The sequence below is a fragment of the Bos indicus x Bos taurus genome, chromosome 15 (assembly GCF_003369695.1).
Source record: "Bos indicus x Bos taurus breed Angus x Brahman F1 hybrid chromosome 15, Bos_hybrid_MaternalHap_v2.0, whole genome shotgun sequence".
Classification (NCBI taxonomy): domain Eukaryota; kingdom Metazoa; phylum Chordata; class Mammalia; order Artiodactyla; family Bovidae; genus Bos; species Bos indicus x Bos taurus.
Window position 1 is genome coordinate 65,854,288 of NC_040090.1, and position 19,073 is coordinate 65,873,360.

Genomic DNA, 19,073 nt, shown 5'->3' on the forward strand with positions numbered 1-19,073 from the left:
TCAAATAGCTATCACAAGTTTTCTCCACTGTGATCATTCCATGAATTACTACTAGTAAATGTCATATGATCATCCAATTTGGCTGTTTGACCAGAACAACAAAACTGTTGCAACTGAGTCATGATATTCACTAACTACTCATTCATAAGCATACCAAGGCTAATAGAGACTAGTGATGCAATGCAAAACATGCATCACTGGTTACTCGATAAAACACTTCCAGATGTTCATGCCATCAGGTGGTGACAGCTATGAATTTAACCAAAGCTCTACATAAATCATTATGTGAGCCACCTCTACCCAATTCATGCCATAAGAGAGAAAGTAAAGAGAGCAGCAGGAACAGGTGGCAGAAACCCAAAACACTGACATGCTGAAGACAGTATTAGGACACCTGGCTCGATGGACGTGAGTCTGAGTGAACTCCGGGAGTTGGTGATGGACAGGGAGGCCTGGCGTGCTGCGATTCATGGGATCACAAAGAGTCGGACACGACTGAGCGACTGAACTGAACTGAAACTTATTTTTTCTATCTCGTGTTGTTATTGTTCAGTTGCTCAGTCGTGTCCGACTGTTTGGGACTCCATGGACTGCAGCATGCCAGGGTTCCATGTCCTTCACCATCTCCCGGAGCCTGCTCAAACTCATGTCCATTGAGTTGGTGATGCCATCCAACGATCTCAACCTCTGTCATCCCCTTCTTGTGTTGAGTACACATCAAAAGCAAGAAGCAAATCAGCAGGTTTAATCTTAGATTAAACTTTAAGCCCCTCCACAAATGTACTTCTAAGACTTCCGTGTAAAAACTAGTCACTATAAGAAAGCATAAAAGTTGTTTCCAGGAGCTAGAAGATGAAAAAAACAGGGAAAGGCTGGTAAAAAGATACAAAACATTCAGTTATATAAGGCCTAAGGATCTAATGTATAACATGGTGACTAGAGCTGATATACTATATAAGTGAAATTTCCTGAGAGCAGAATTTACACACACAGAGGTGAGGTGTGTGCTTACCCACACAGAGGTGAGGTGATAGATGTGCTAATTAACTCAATTAGAGGAATCCTTTTACAATATGTATGTATATCAAATCATCACACTATTGATGAAAGAAATTTTTACGTACAGGGAAGTCATTATGATGATTTAACTCATGATTTAACTTGAATTTTATAACTAAAAGAATGTATTTGTGGCCTATCAAGCATACATTTTACATTTGTTTTATTATTAAAGAAATGGGTATACTGACCAAAAGTAAAGAATGTCCATGCTGAAAATAAAGATTAAATGCCTCCCTTTTTGGAAGGCTAATGCTGGTACTCCTCTGATGGTAAGACTCCCTTCTTAGGTGCCAAGACCATATTGACTGGCTATGTACAAACTTATGTTTTGTTTTGTTTTGTTTTGAAACCTTGAAAGAAGGTATCTCTGACTTGTTTGATGTTCTTTATGTTGGAAACCATGCTTCTCCAGAGCAGTTTCTCAGACTATATAAGAGGATGTCTCCCAGGCTACAGTCTTCAGTTTGGCTCAAATAAAACTCTTTTCTATTCCTATTACAGATTGTTTATTATCTTAAACATCTTACAACTTTGTCAATTATTCCTCAACAAAGCTGGGGGAAAAAAAAAAAAAACACAGTCACTGCAGTTGAACTACCATAACCAATCCTCAAAACAAAGTCACACTGTCAGTCTCATGCTTTGACCAACTGTCCCATTCTCTGGAATATATATAATTCTATTTCTGAAGTTTTCCCTCTCCATCTATTTCATGAGGTGAGGGCTCTAAAACTTAAAATCTGTAACACTCACTGGAAACTTTACCATATATTAAGGCTTTGTGCGATGGTGAAAAGAATACTATTAAGTCTTCCAGTAAAATATTCCTAGCATACATTCTGGTTTAAAAATGTGTGTTTTCACTGGTTTCTTTATCTCCTTAAGCTTTGCGATGTTGTTTAATATGCAGAAATCTCCCTAACTACGTTTTAAAGTCCAATGAAGGAAAGAACCTTTTGTTTTGCTTTACATTCCTACCATCATTCTTTGTTCAAATGGATACTCAAAAAAAAAAGTTTAATATGTTTTTTGGCTGTTACAAATCTTTCAATAGTTGTAAATAAGTAGGTAAGTAAACCTATTACTATAGGTCATGTATTTTAACATTAAAAATTAAACAGTGTTTGATAGGGTAGATACAGAATAACTCGAGTCAAATAAATTATAATGTAAGGAATTTTGTATTAGTTTAAGATATTTCATCATCAAAGGAGACCTTCCACAAGTTTAGAATCAAGTATTTTAAGAAGTAGAGGAGTTCTAATTTAATCTCTTCTATAACAAAACCTCCTAATCTGTAGTCAATGAATGATAAATATGAGGTCGAGGTGAAAAGCAGGGTAACTTGGTAGCAAGTAATCCTATGTGTTTTATTTATGCATTTGAAACACTACTCTGAGAATGAGATTGTAGGCATTTCTTGTTGTTTAGTTGCTAAGTCACATCCAACTCTTTTGCGACCCCAAGGACTGTAGCCCGCTAGGCTCTTCTGTCTGCAGGATTTTCCAGGCAAGAAGACTGGAGTAGTTTGCCATTTCCTTCTTTAAGGGAATCTTCCCAACCCAGGGATCAAACATGTGTCTCCTGCACTGGCAGGCAGACTGGATTCTTTACCACTGAGCCACCAGGGAAGCCCACTGTACACATTATCAGACTGCTAAAGAGCCCACTGCAAAAGAGAAGACAGAGACTGAAACACAGTGTTAGGAACCCCTGTACATGACAGCAACTGATTTGCAGCACCGCTGTGTAAGTAGTTCAATATCCTATAACTTGTTAGCAGAAAACTTAAAGATTCAAGTCTCCTATTTTACATTATCACAAAAGGCAAGTGAACCTTAAAAAGTTTAAATAAACTACATGACTGCCTTTCAGTCTGAGTCTTATCTACCTTGTACTAAATGAAAGACAAACCAAGCTGGTAGCAATACTTTAATATCATTCACTGCTAAATATGCTAAAATAAAAGATCTCTTTGAGATCAGCCAGTCTCATTGTTTCCCAAAGAAGAAAACAATGACACTCTTCAAAAGCCCATTTCTTAAGTGAATCTTTCATAACAGAATCTTAATATGGCTTCTCATTTCCATCAACTACAACATTCAAAGCAGCAGCTAAACTTCATACAGATTCTACAACTTTATTTTAGCTTTGACCATACTGATCATGAATTTTCTTCTTTAAGAAAGGAAATTACAAGCTCAAGATAAAAATAATTTTTACAGGGATGTCCTTGATGATCCAGCAGTTAAGAATCTGCCTTGCAATGCAGAGTATACAGGTTTAGTCAGACTGGTTCAAAACTGCGAAAGAAGTACAATAAGGTTGAATACTGTCATCCTGCTTATTGAACTTACATGCAGAGTATATCATGTGAAAAGTTGGGCTGGATGAAGCTCAAACTGGAATCATGACTGCCAAGAAAAATATCAATAACCTCAGATATGCAAATAACACCACCCTAATGGCAGAAAGCAAAGAGGAACTAAAGGGCCTCTTGATGAGAGTAAAAAAGAAGAATGAAAAAGCTGGCTTAAAACTCAACATTCAAACAACTAAGATCATGGCATCCAGTTCCATCAATTCACAGCAAATAGATGGGGAAAAATGGAAACAGTGACAGACTTTATTTTCTTGGGCTCCAAAATCACCACAGCCACAAAAGTAAAAGACCCTTGCTCTTTGGAAGAAAAGCTATGATGAAGCCAGAGAGCATATTAAAAAAGAGAGAGACATTATGTTGCTGACAAAGATCTATCTAGTCAAAACTACGGTTCTTCCGTCAGTCATGAATGGATGTGAGTGTTGGACCATAAAAAATGCTGAAGGCCAAAGAACTGATGCTTCGAACTGTGGTGCTGGAGAAGACTCTTGAGAGTCCCATGGACAGCAAAGAGATCCAACCAGTCGATCCTAAAGGAAATCAACCCTGAATATTCACTGGAAGGACTGATGCTGAAGTTGAACCTATTAATACTCTGGCCACCTGATACAAACAACCAACTCATTGGAAAAGACCCTGATGCCAGGAAAGATTGAGGACATGAGGAGAAGGGGACGACGGAGGATCACACAGTTGGATGGCATCATCAACTCAATGAACATGAGTTGGAGCTCAGGGAGATAGTGAAGGAGAGGGAGGCCTGGTGTGCTGCAGTCCATGGGATAGCAAAAGTTGGACAAACTGAATGACTGAACAACAATAAAACAGTTGTTTTAACCTAATTTTCTTAACAAAGCAAAAACTTCTGTAATGATAAGCTGTAAATGACAAATTACATAATCTATGTGCATGTAGGAGTAATTCTACTTAAACACCTGGTTGAAATTCTAGACTCTCTAAATGATCATTAAACAGTTTCCATGTGATTTCTTTCATGATAACTCAATTTTATTAATAAAATGTTATACATTAAATGTGATTCGGCCACAATTTACTTCATAATGTAGTATATACTCTCTATATACTGACATTTACTGGAAAAGAAAAAAAAAAAAAATTATAGCAGTAACAACTCCAAGAAGCATGAGGAAGAAAGCCAAGCATTTAAAGGAAGCATTTAATAAGAAAATTACATGGTTTCTCTCCTTCAGAATAATAAAAGAGGATCAGTTCTTTGACCTTTAAGCAGCAAAAGAACTTGTAAACTCAGCCTGATAAAACACACAACCTTTCAGTAAGCTAACAAACTTGAAGAGTGAAATAAATATGACAGTAATCTCCTATTCCTGGAATAAAGATTCCCATCACTAACAATGTAAACACCAATTTGGAAGAATTATAGTACCCTGTAACAAATTCCTATTTCACAAAGTGTGTATAATAATGGAATTCTACTTCCTTCACCACTCTGGCCTTTAAAAATGTCCACATGATTACCTCTCAATAAAGCTAAGGAAAAAATCCAAACACAGGTTTCAATATTCATATATAACCCATTCTGTGTTCCTCTGTATTTCTATCCCACTATTTAAAAATGCATATTTGTGTCAATATTAGCAATGAGAAGTCAAAAACATGTAATTAGCAAGTATAATCTTCAGGTTTTGAATGGACTGGGTTTCCCAGTACCTGGAGTCTTCCTAGAACTTTTATTGATTCCTTTTTTTCTAATTTGGTTGTAATTAAAGCTTTTAAATACATTCATGCTTATTTCATGACCTGGTACATGATGTATTATGAATACTCCACGCGAACTGGAAAAGAATACTCTGCAGTTGTTGGATATATTGCTCTAAAGTATTAATTAGGCTTAGGTGGTTGATAGTAATATCCAGGTTCTCAACATCTTCATATGTCTATTGATTTTTTAAAATCAACTTGCTCCATCGTTTGCTGACAAAGGAGAGCTAACTGGCCCTAACATGATTTGGAGCTCTTCTCCTGCTCTTTCTTCCAGAGGTCTCGACTCCTTCTGAGGGCCATAATTGCCCTGGTGATGGTTTAGTCTCTAAGTCGTGTCTGGCTCTTGCGACCCCATGGACTGTAGCCCACCAGGTTCTTCTGCTCAAGGGATTTTCCAGGCAAGTGTTCATGGGATTTTGCAGGCAAGCATACAGGAGTGGATTTCCATTTCCTTCTCCAGGGCACTTTCTCGATCCAGGGATCAAACTCGCATCTCCAGCACTGCAGGCAGATTTTCTACTGACTGAGCCACGAGGGAAGCCTTAGTCCAACTCTCCTCCTCAGACCAGAAAGACTGCATACTTTCCATGAGAGTATGTAAGTCTGGCCCATCCTTAGGACAGAGGGACCACAACAGAAAATTCACCCTGTGCCAGCCAGTCCTTTCTTGCAAGTTTTGACTTCCCTCTAAAGTCTGTTTACTTTTGCTTTCTGGAGTCCTGTAAATTTGTTTTGCCCAAAACTTATGATTCTTAATTGCAGGAGGGTCAGTCTATTAGGCACTTACTATACTCACATCACAGAAGCCTCTAGGCAGACTTAAATTTGTTTTCAATGTTACTTAGTGTTTGTGTGTTTGTGTGTGTGCACGTGCACATGCAAGGACATGCATGGGTGTATTTCTGTCTGAAACCTAATAATACTCGGTATACCCCAAGGTCTCAGGAAGGCCAAATTCCATGACTCAATAACTTTGGCATCACCGTATATATAGCAAGAGCTGGATCATTAATAGTACTGATTAGATATGCATTTAATCAAGACAATTCTGATGGGCTATGTTAGAGGCTGGATTTGAGAAAGGAGATCAGTTAGGGGACTAAAGTAAGTCAGAAGGAAAGAATAAGGGAAGGTGGTAGAACAAAAGAGAATGAGGACTGAGTCAAAGATATTAGAAATATACAGGTAATTTAGTCAATTCCCCAGAAATCAAAAGGAATGTCAGAGTAGAATTCACAAACATTTTGCCCCCACAATATTATGCCATTAACACTTCTTTTCATGTTTCTTACATCCACTATCACCTCAGTCTACCTAGAAATGGGAAATTATTGTTCCTGTGAAAACTCTTCCATACCATATTAAAAGTGGGCCTTACTATTCAATCACCACACTCCGGCCCACTGAGCCCCAACTGAATATATCATTCTTTTCAATACAGAGATCTAGGCTGCCACCACCAACTAATCAGTTAGCATACAACAGGAAACCTACTTGCTAACCTTGATTTATATGATCAGACTGATCTACTGAAAATGGTTTATATTTAATCAGACTAAACAAACACTGGGGACACAGTTTCAATCCCTGGGTTGGGAAGATCCCCTGGAGAAGGAAATGGCAACCCACTCCAGTACTCTTGCCTGGGAAATCCCATGGACAGAGGAGCCTGGTGGGTTATAGTCCATGGGTCACAAAAGAGGTGGACACAGCTTAGTGACTAGAACACAACAACAGACTAAACAAAAATATATGTTAAATAAATAAATATTTATACTTCCAAGAGCAAATTCATATACTGAGTCTCTTAATATAGCACAACCTACCTATCCAAATTTAGCTATGGTTCCTTTCCCTATACCTTCACAGCTCCATCCAGTCCCCTTTCACAACACGATATGTATATTTCTATCTGCAAGTCTTTATGCTATCACCTTGCTAAAAAACCTTATAATCACAATTTTAGCTAAATTCCTTTTTTCAAAGCTCAATTCAAGTCTCATTCTCACAAGGCATTCTCTCACTATCTCCCTCCAAAACATTTTTATAACATATCTAAGCTAACAGGTACTGTTAAGCATCTTTTAATATTTATGCTCTATATACTCAACCAAACTACAAACATGAGAAAAAGCAACTTATTGGTCATCAGGCAAACGCAAACCAAATCCACCATGAGATATCTTTTCACATCCAGAAGGATGTCTACAATTAAAAAGATACATGATAACAAGTGATAATGGAGATATGGGAGGACTGAAGCTCTCTCACACTGCTAGTGAGTGGTACAGTCACTCTGGAAAACTTGCAAAAAGCTAAACATTCTTACCATAGACCTAGCAATGGCAATCCTCAGTATTTACCCAACAGAAATGAATACTTAGGTTCACACAAAAATTTGTACACGAATGTTCATAACAGCATCATTCATCACTGCCAAAAGATGGACACTGATTAATGGATAAACAAAACGTGGTGTATCTATACAGTGGAATATTATTCAGCCACAAAAAGAAATGAAGTACTGATACACGCAACAATACGAATGAAGCTTAAAAACGTTATCCTAAGTTAAAGAAGCTAGTCACGAAAGACCACATATATGATTCCATTTATGTGAAATATCCAAAATAAGCAAACCTGTAGAGACAGAAAATATTTTACTGGTTGCTTATGACTGAGGAAAAATGGGGGCTTGAGGAGTAACAGCTAAAGGGTGTGGGATTTCCTTTCAGAGGTAATGAAGCGTTCTATAATTGTGGTGACGGGTGGACAACTTTGAAAACATATTAAAGCTTTTGAGTTGTACAATTTAAACAGATGAATTTTATGATACATGAATTATATCTCAATAAAGTTGTTATCAAGAGAGGACTGGGGAGACATGCTGAAAGTCTTCTACTGAGAAGAGAATAACACAATGCACTAATTTCCAACATATCTAACCATATTTCAGGTCTTCAAGGTCTAGAAGAGTTCACTATCTGAATTATTTTCTTCTTGCTGATAAAATCACAATTATAAATGCTAATTGTATAATAATTAAGGCTATTCAGAGAATTACTCAGACAACTGTAAAAAGGAAGACTAACTTTTAGAAGTCATATTTTAAGATGGATCTGTATCAGCTTTCCTTAACTTGATAATCATGATCAGGTTTATATTTAAGCTGCAGTAGTAGTCTTTGTAGTGAACTTGAATAATACAAAAACATATGATCAGAATCACCTTTTACCTGCTTCATAGTTCCTCACACTTCCTGTAAAGCTCTTCTACTCTTCCAAAACCAACTGACCCAAACTACTGCCCCCAACCCTGCTCATACCCTTTCCCTCTTTCTCCATCTATTAGATCCAACATAGCCTTTAGTACTAGTCAAGCACCAACTATTCTAGAAAGATCTCTAAGACTCTAGCCCCAATTCAAATTATTTTATTACTATAGGTAAATATTTTACCTTATCTTCTTTTTAGCTATCTTATACTGTTTTTTCACCTAACATTTCCACATAAATGTCCTATTTCAACTATACAACTTTCCTAAGAGTGGACAAGTCTAATTTTTTCAAATTTGGTACAGTAACATGTCCACATTAAGTGAGTAAAACAAATACTTGATTAACTGCGATCCAAAAGTCTACAAATAATAAATGCTGGAGAGGGTGTGGAGAAAAGGGAACCCTCTTACACTGTTGGTGGGAATGCAAACTAGTACAGCCACTATGGAGAACAGTGTGGAGATGCCTTAAAGAACTGGAAATAGAACTGCCTTATGATCCAGCAATCCCACTGCTGGGCATACACACTGAGGAAACCAGAAGGGAAAGAGACACGTGTACCCCAATGTTCATCGCAGCACTGTTTATAATAGCCAGGACATGCAAGCAACCTAGATGTCCATCAGCAGATGAATGGATAAGAAAGCTGTGGTACATATACACAATGGAGTATTACTCAGTCATTAAAAAGAAAACATCTGAATCAGTTCTAATGAGGTGGATGAAACTGGAGCCTATTATACAGAGTGAAGTAAGCCAGAAGGAAAAACACCAATACAGTATAATAAAGCATATATATGGAATTTAGAAAGATGGTAACAATAACCCTGTGTACGAGACAGCAAAAGAGACACTGATGTATAGAACAGTCTTATGGACTCTATGGGAGAGGGAGAGGTTGGGAGGATTTGGGCATTGAAACATGTAAAATATCATGTATGAAACGAGATGCCAGTCCAGGTTTGATGCACAATACTGGATGCTTGGGACTAGTGCACTGGGACGACCCAGAGGGACGGTATGGGGAGGGAGGAGGGAGGAGGGTTCAGGATGGGGAGCACACGTATACCTGTGGCGGATTCATTTTGATATTTGGCAAAACTAATACAATTATGTAAAGTTTAAAAATAAAATTAAAAAAAAAAAAACTACAGTAGGGGAAAATGTGACAGAAGATATTTAAGGCCAACTGACAAAACAATCCCAAATGCTGGGCTAACCCACTATCCCTAAAGGTTCAGTATTTGTATTCTTTCAATAGACTTCTGGATCCTGGAACTATGAATTATTTCAGTGAAAGTAGAAATAAATAAGTCCCAAAGTGGCTGTGGGTGTTTTTACAGAGACCTCAACAGAATAAGAAAGAAGCTGGTGTTCTCAGTAGTCCAGCAGGGTCTTTTGACCTGAGAAAATCTCAGACAAAAATAACCTCATTAAATAATCATCAGTTTCCACCTGCTAAGGCTTTACATTTCACACAATGTATGCAACTCAATACACACAGACACTCTTAGAAAAATGCTTCCCCAACTGCAATGAAACTACTCTTTCCCTAAACTTCTGATCTGAGGAGTTCCTAGAAAACCACATAAAACCATTCAAAATGATATTAATGAGGACATAATTAAGTATAAATGAATTGTAGATCTGAATTTGAAAAAGCTTATGAATCATTATTCCCCTTTATACTACTAAATACACTTTTTGCAAGAACTTATAAATCCAACACAGATGTGAATGCACAGACCTTCCAAAACAATTCTGTCATTTCTGGTTTAAAATAATTTATCATGTTACTCATCTCTCAAGAGACAGTGCAAGTACTGCCTAGCAGTTCTTAGATTGCTTCTCCAAGTTTCTGAAGTGTGGGGACACCAGGACTCAAAGGGGGCCGCACATGGAGGAGCACCTGGGCCAGCACTAAGAACAGGAAGCCGCCTCCATTTGCCTACTAAGGTTAAGTCTTGGCTGAAGAAGAAGTACACACCTGGGAAAGTCTCCCAGGCTGCTAGAAACAGAGATCCAAACACACATTCTACTCAAAACTATAACCCCATCTATACCTAAAACTAGCCACTGATGGACAGCATTAGGATCGAACTAAACTCTACAAGTAAATTCACCATAAAATAAAATTACTGCTGATTCAATATAAGAGGAGAAGGAAATGGCAACCCACTCCAATATTCTTGCCTGGAAAATCCCATGGATGGAGGAGCCTGGTGGGCTACAGTCCATGGGGTTGCAAAGAGTCAGACACGACTGAGCAACTGACACAACATAGGTTGTTAGCTTTGCTAAAGAGTTTTCTCAACCATCTTTAGAAAAAGGTGAATAGCCAAAATATCACTTAAATTTTTATTTTTACTGAAAACACAGAAGACCAGAAGAAAACAGGTCCTAGACATCAAAATAATCATTATGCCAAGAAAAGGATAATGGATGAATTAAGTAAGGCTTAGGAAAGATTTCACAGAAGCTATTTATTCTGTATCTAACCCAGCTTTTCTAATCCAACACAAGAGTAGGATTAAGATTAACCCATTCAGGCAACAAATATGTGACCCACTCTCAGTACACTTTTTATCAAATGGTACCATCTCAAATTGGGATAAGGAATCTGATTAAACAGACAAAACATCAACTAGATTTGAATTAGAGTGTCTACTCCTTTACTTATTCCTTAATCCCATTCAACAAACAGCTACCAGAAACCTATTATAATGACAGGCAACCCTGACAGATACAAAAACACAAAAATGGATAATGTATATTCCCTACCTCGGTAACGGTACATCATCTGGTGGGGAAAACAGCAGCAAGACAGTGTCGTGTGCTCAGGGCTATGAGAGCATGAGGACAGGCTGCTCAGGACACATATTTGGAGCAGTGAACTTGATTTCAGCAAACATTACCTACCCACTATTTTCAGTTCAGTTCAGTTCAGTTCAGTCGCTCAGTCGTGTCCGGCTCTTTCCGACTCCATGAATCACAGCACGCCAGGCCTCCCTGTCCATCACCAACTCCCAGAGTTCACTCAAACTCACGTCCATCGAGTCAGTGATGCCATCCAGCCATCTCATCCTCTGTCGTCCCCTTCTCCTCTTGCCCCCAATCCCTCCCAGCATCAGGGTCTTTTCCAATGAGTCAGCTCTTCACATGAGGTGGCCAAAGTACTGGAGTTTCAGCTTTAGCATCATTCCTTCCAATAAACACCCACTATTTTAGGCCTTATCAAATAAAAGCAACAGCTCTCACACAGAGGAATCTGTGTCTCCTTCATGTTGATCACTTTAACTAGTTTTTCTACATTCTGATTTGAGAGAAACACACCAGAACAGAACCAGAAGGACACAGTTCTGACTCTGCTACAACCAAGTATTAAGAGACAATCATCCATGGGTCTCTTACGTTTGTGCACATCTTAAATCAGTTACTCTTCCAGGTTATCTGTTCAAGGATGCCAACATTAACATACAGCTATAGAAGACAGAGATACTACCTCTCTTGAGGGGAGGGGGCAGTGAACAGATTTGCTCCTGACCAGTACTCTTGCCTGGACAATCCCATGAACAGAGGAGCCTGGTAGGCTAAGAGTCGGACACGACTGAGCAACTTCACTTTCACTTTCACTTTTCACTTTCATGCACTGGAGAAGGAAATGGCAACACACTCCAGTGATCTTGCCTGGAGAATCTCAGGGACGGGGGAGCCTGGTGGGCTGCCGTCTATGGGGTCGCACAGAGTCAGACACGACTGAAGTGACTTAGCAGCAGGTTAATAAAGATAAAGTCTCTCTTTGGATAAAAGCTAGGCAGATTTCCTAACAAGCCTGCGGGTTTCCTAGCTCTGACACATATCTACTCTGTGGACAGCTCCAACCTGGGGACACCTCCACATGGCCCCTGTGGAACCTTAAAGGCAAGAGAACCAATGCAAACTTGAAGTACAGGCAGCTTGCTGTGCCACGAGTTACCTAGCAACATATATCAAAATGTGGCAGGCTAACTCATGGCAAGTAGAGTAGAATCTCAGACTTCATGGATCTTGAAACCTAGAAACAATTTTTTCTCTTTTCAAAATATAGATGAATACGAAAAGCCAAAGTAGTCTGTAATTTCTATCACAGAACAGCACTAGTTAATGGAAGGTGGGAAAAGGAAAAGAGGAAGGAAGGCCCAGTATACCAGATCTAATCCTGTAACTATAAATCCATTATAAATCTGCCAGACAGGCTGGAAACAAGATAGACAGGCAGGCTCCAGGACACTGATGGAATATTCTTGGGCAATAAAATATCAGTGCTCCCTCCTTGATGTGGAAAGGCAAGTTAGAAATAGATTATTATCTTTAAAAATACTCACTGAACACCACTACTTTGTTCAAGTTATTAAATAAAAAGGTTTAACAGCTATTAACCCATGTATTACCAAGTATGCTTGAAATTGAGTCAACCTAAAAACCTTTAATGAAAAATAGTAAGTAGAAAATAAGATTCACTAAAAGATAGCTTTTCAGATTTCTTTAAAAAAAAAATTAAGTCTGAGAAGATATGGGTAAGGAGTAGAAACAAAGACCCTAATAAAAAGTTACCTATTGTTTGATTTGTAAAGTTCTATTTTATGGAATGCCAAAAGATAGGAAAAATAGTCCAGATAGATCAAAAGATGCAAAACAAACAAACAAAAAAACCCAATCCACAAGAGAGAATGTTATTCAGCAAATTCTTATTAAGTGTTTTTGGACTATGCAACCATCTCCTACATCAAACATTGTCCAATTAGTACATCTTCCAAAATTAGGTATCACAGCAAGGAAGAAAGCATTCCTCTGCTCTGTTGCTTCCCATGACAAAAACTAGCAGATATGAAAATGTGTGCAGGTGGAAGAATTATGCTAACCTGTGATCATACACAAAAAAATAATAGTGAATATGCCATTTTAATTTAGAAAACAAACTCAGGTAGAAATTATTACTAGGAGGCAGGCTCTATAGTGATTGCCACTGAGAAGTTAATTGATTTGCTTATTCCAATATGAGGGATGGGGAGGGAACAGACCAACAGTAAGAAAATTTTATCGAGAGATTATCCCTGAAAATACGAGCCCCATCCTTTATGTGCTTTCAGAAAAGTTGCAATATGTGATTTCTATCATGTTTGCCTAATGCTTGGGATTTTCTTCATATATTCCAGGGATATTTACAGCACCCAGTATACTAAGGCACTTGTTTCTGGAGCTTAAAATTAATGCACTGTAAGAATCAGCACTGTATTGGCTTTATTAGAACTGTAACAAAATATCACTCTGTTTTCAATCATTTACTATGCCAAATAAAAACCAGCAGATTCTCTGCCCAACAGTATATCAGGACCGTCTGCCACCTCTAGTCTTAACAGCCAGCAGGCAAGCTAAAAGAAGAAAAGAAAGGAAAACAAACCAAAAACAGCAACAGTGTTCTTGGGGAGAAAATGTCCAGAGATTAACATGGTCTGCTTCTTGCTTAATAGAGATATACCTTTTATTCCATAGTAAAACACTCCCAGTTTGAAAAATAATAAAATTTTAAAATTCAGTTTACTAAAAATTCATCATAGGTGTTTCTAATTATGTCTTGTTTAGGAAGAGCTACATCATTGTTTTCTTTTGATACCAAATATGAAACTGCATCAGTGAATGCCAAGGAGAGGCTCATTGAAAGAAAATGACCTGACACTAGAAACAAGCGTTCAGTGTCCATCATATAAACCATGTTGCAGAGAATGCAGTTACAAGCAAGAAGTATTATTATCTGCTCTCAAGAAGACTCATCTTTCTACATATTCTGCAGTATAGTCAATGTTTCACCAAAAGCCCATTTACCAATCATTTCTTCCTCTTAATCTCTCCTTGTTTAAAGTGCTGAACAAGGAACCAATACCAACAAGGGCCAAGGAACCCACATATCCCAACTGTAGTTAGTGGTATTCCTTACAGGGCCAAATCCTATTCATCAAAAATAACCAAAAGCCATAGGAGGGTTAAAGAGAAAATACATAATTTTCTAAATGACAAACATTATTCATTACATACACACACCCCACAACACTGTATTCTACTATGGCCATACAAACAGAAGAGATGGGGAGGGAAAAAAAAGAATACAGAAGGAGGCTTTATGACCAAATAATAAAAGAGAAAAATATGCATTTAACCCAGAGAGAAAAACAGAAGGCAGCAAAAAAGGTAAAAAAGAAAAAAACTAAGAAAACAAAGAGAGGCTCATGTCATTTTTAAAAATAATTTTAATAATTTTCTTTAATAAAAAATATATATATATTTCATAACATTATTGGTCTATGATAAATTGGAGATTAAAATGCTAGCCCTTCAGCAAACGTAACTTGAGAAGCAAATTTTAAATCATAAAATCACTATACTAATCTTATTTCATGAGTAAATAGTTTATACTTAGACTTTACTATGACTGAAAAATAGGCCTTTCTTAATATACAAGCATCCCTGTTCCCACTGAACTTCACTACAGTGCCACTGCTCTGACCAATTTACTTGCTGGTGCCTACTCCCAAGAGGGTCTGAATTCTCTTTCCATTCCCCCTACCAAGCCTAGCTTTCAAGTGCAATTAAACACCCAGCCATTCACAACACATGCTCAGAGCATCAGTAAAACTGGAGTATTTTAAGAAAAAATGTTTTTGAAATAACGTATTTCAACAAAAGCAATAAAGTAATCATCATGGAAAATATACTTCAGGATTTTTACCGTTTTAAAATGCACTATCCTTTTTGTTTCAAATTACATATGACTAGAGGAAACACCATAATCTTCAGTGCTTAAAACATCTAAATGTCTTAAACCAGCAATGGTAGACGAATGCCTTACACACTCTCAGGGAGGTGCCTCTGACTATCCTGCTACTTGAAACACTACACCCCATCCCCTGAACACTGTTTCCCCCTTACCTTGCCTCATTTTTCCCACAGCAAATGTTTATATTTTTTGTCCATCTCCCCTTACTAGAAGGTAAGTTCCATGAGGAGAAGGAATGTGATCTTTCAACACCAGGCAAAAAGCAAGTGTGCAATAAATATCTGCTGAAGGAGAGAATTTTTTTTTAAATTTCATTAATCCTTCATTTTATCTAAAATAGAAACTTTCATGATAGGAAAAAAGCTTCACATGGAAGAAAAGGTGATTTAACTCTGCCCATCACCACCAGATGGCACTAGCTTAAACTGCTGCCTTGGACTCAGACATAGCACGGATTTTTGAAGCTGCATTTCAAAAGTACATACCAAAAAGAACAAAGTCAAAAGTGAAATACATTTAGACAAATTTAAGAAACTTGAACAGTTAAATCCAGAGTCACCACAAAGACAGTCTTTCCATTAAAAAGCTTTAGGTAAATATACACATACTGACGGTTTACACTCAACAACAAAGGATCTCAAAAAGGGCATGCTGGAACTAACCTGTTTATAAGCAGAAAACCTAGCATAGTAGTCTAAATTCTCTATAGTTATATTTGTTATATGGATGCAAGTACTTGTCAATGACTTTGGAAAGATCCTTATTTCTAATTATCCTAACAGTCAAGTTCAAGGTGAACTTCTATGACCTTCAATAGCAGCCTGTCCTATTTCAAACTTGTTTCCTTATCTCTATTTTATGTTAAAATGAAGATAAGAATATCCTGATAAATGTAGTTACTGAAATTTAGGCTATAAAAGTAGGTCATTAGAAAATCCAGTATAAGTCAGCAGTTCCTTTAAACACTGAATATGTATAAAACTAGGAAATGAAAAGAAACAAGATGAAATACTTTTGATACAATAATAATGCAGCATATGAAAGAATAAACATCAATCCAAAAACTTTTAGCTTTCCATTGAGAATTTACATCCTGAGGAAACCATTTGCAAATAAAAAAAAATCAAATAGAGAAGAAAAGATACACACACATATCCACACACCAACTCGGTATGTACATTTAAACTTCAAGTCACACAATAACTATTCCTTTTGAATTGAAATGAAGCTCTTAAGAATTAAGCACAGAATGCAAAAAAAAAGGGGGGGGGGGGCACTGTAAAAAAACAAAAGAACATCATATATACCAACTCTGAACTGCTCAACATTTAAGACTGTGTTTCCACTTCATGGTATCAAAAATTGAGAAAAAGTTTCCTGACTCTCAGGTTTTATTAATATTTTGAAAAGTTTTCCCTTCTGTTTAATTCAACAGCAATATATAAGATAGTTGCATACAAAGGGTATGAAAATCTCAGGAATCACCAAGAAATGGAAATTAAGACAGTCATTTAGGTATATTACTAACAGCCAAGAAGAAAAGTACTAGCAAAACAGGTAACTGGAATCCAGAGGCCAGTGGAGTAAATAAGTAAAGACTTCCAAGGAAGAAGATCAGCAATGAATCTTGAAAGATAAAATGTGAAAGCATGGACTGGAGACATTATCAGAAGAAGGAATCCCTTCAGTGCAAATGGAAACGCACTCTGGGAAGAACGGGCTGGCTGGTAGGTTAACAGCGTAGGGCTAGCTTACAGAGCCCAAATGACAAGGATGAACTGAAGGCCAACCACTTGAAAAAACATAGACTTGAGAGAGGTTCACGGGAAGATGATTCAGAAGAACAATATTTGGGACCAATTATGAGGCTTATCCTACAAGCCAAGTCTGACTACTAAACTAAAGGACACCTGCTAAAATGTAGAAATGACAGGAATCAAAAAAAGCACAGTCCAAAGAATCAGATGGGCCCGGGCACAGCAGATTCCACTTTTGCCACTTTACTAACTGTGAAACTTTAGGCAAGCAATCAAACTTTTCAAAGCCTGTTTCTTAACCCACAAAATGGGGGTAATACTGTACAAGGTTGTGGTAAGAGTTGAAGCAATGAGCAGAGATATTCAAAGGCATAGCAGATTACAGAAAACCAAGAAATGTTCACTACTTCCTGATCTTCTACAAAAACATAGCATAGTTATCTGCAAGAAATTTCTGGAAATAAGTTAACATGGTTCATCCCCATTTTTAAATCAAATAATTACAGGGATTAAAAAAAAAAAAAAAAACAGCTAAATCAGCACTCTGCTAAAGCAGCATGCCCAATCATTCCTCAAACAAGGGCATTACTTTCTCGAAAGTCCATTTTTTAAAAATTTTATCAGAGTATAGCTGATTAAAAACATTGTACTAAGTTTCCACTGTATCAGGGAAGCCCTATATACATATGAACGTCAAAGTCACTCAGTTGTGTCCGACTCAGGGTGATCTCACAGTCTATATGGTCCATGGAATTCTATAGGCCAGTATACGAGAGTGGGTAGCTAGCTGTTCCGTTCTCCAGGGGATCTTCCTAACCCAGGGATTGAATCAAGGTCTCCCACACTGCAGGAGGATCCTTTACCAGCTGAGCCACCAGAGAAACACAAAGAATGAATGATCTGCCCCCTCTGAGGTTCTAATTGAGGACCTTCAGATTATGAGACTGACACGCTGCCTACTGCACTAAGAGGGCAGACACATATACATATATTCACTGTTTTCAAGATTATTTTCCCATATAGGTCATTACAGAGCATTGAGTTCCCGATGCAATTCAGTAGGTCCTTTATTGCATGCTAAGTCACTTCATTTGTGTCCAACTCTTCATGATCCTAAAGACTGTAGCCTGCCAGGCTCCTCTGTCCATAGGATTCTCCAGGCAAGAATACTGGAGTGGGTGCAAGACCCCCCTTCAAAGGATTTTCTGGACCCAGGGATCAAACCCACATCTCTTGAGTCTCCTGCATTGGCAGGTAGGTTCTTTGCCACTAGTGCCACGTGGAAAGTCCACGTCCTCATTAGTTATCTATTTTATACATGAAAGTGAAAGTGAAAGTCACTCAGTCGTGTCCAATACTTTGTGACCCCATGGACTAAACAGTCCATGGAATTCTCCAGACCAGAATACTGGAGTGGAGTCTATCCCTTCTCCAGGGGACCGTCCGAACCTAGGAATCTGAGAGAGTCATTTCCTAGGCAGGTTGATAGGGAGTCTAGGGGTCCCCAAAGAGAGAGGGGTCTGGAATTCTCAAGGAGGAAGAAAGGACAAACTTTTTTTCTTTCTCCACATTCCTTAGGATTATATACCAATGATGTATCCTGCCTAAGGACAGTCTTTGGATTAAACCTTCTGTTATCTTAAAATGTTAATTATGGGAGTAGACCTGGTCTTTACAAGGATGTATCTTGCCTGAGGACAGTGTTATCTTAAAATGTAAATTATGGGAGTAGGTCTGATGAGGTCTTTACAACCTCCAGACATTCTTTGGATTCACTGGAGAGTATATAACTTCATTGTTAACACTAGCAAGCGGGTACTCTTTCTACCCCCTTCTGATGCCTATGTCAGAAGCTTTCTCTATCTCCTTTATACTTTAATAAAACTTTATTACACAAAAGCTCTGAGCGATCAAGCCTCGTCTCTGGCCCCGGATTGAATTCTTCTCCCCCGGGGGCCAAGAATCCCGGTGTATTTGCGTGATTCAACAACAACCTTTCAAATCAAACCAGGGTCTCCTGCAGTGCAGGCAGATTCTTTA

The 19,073-nt window shown here is 37.9% G+C and overlaps 1 protein-coding gene across 1 annotated transcript in view; it reads right to left on the reverse strand.

Annotated features, from left to right (window-relative positions):
- DDX10 (DEAD-box helicase 10) overlaps positions 1 to 19,073 on the reverse strand; it is a 318,321-nt gene that overhangs the window by 225,631 nt on the left and 73,617 nt on the right. The window lies entirely within an intron of this gene.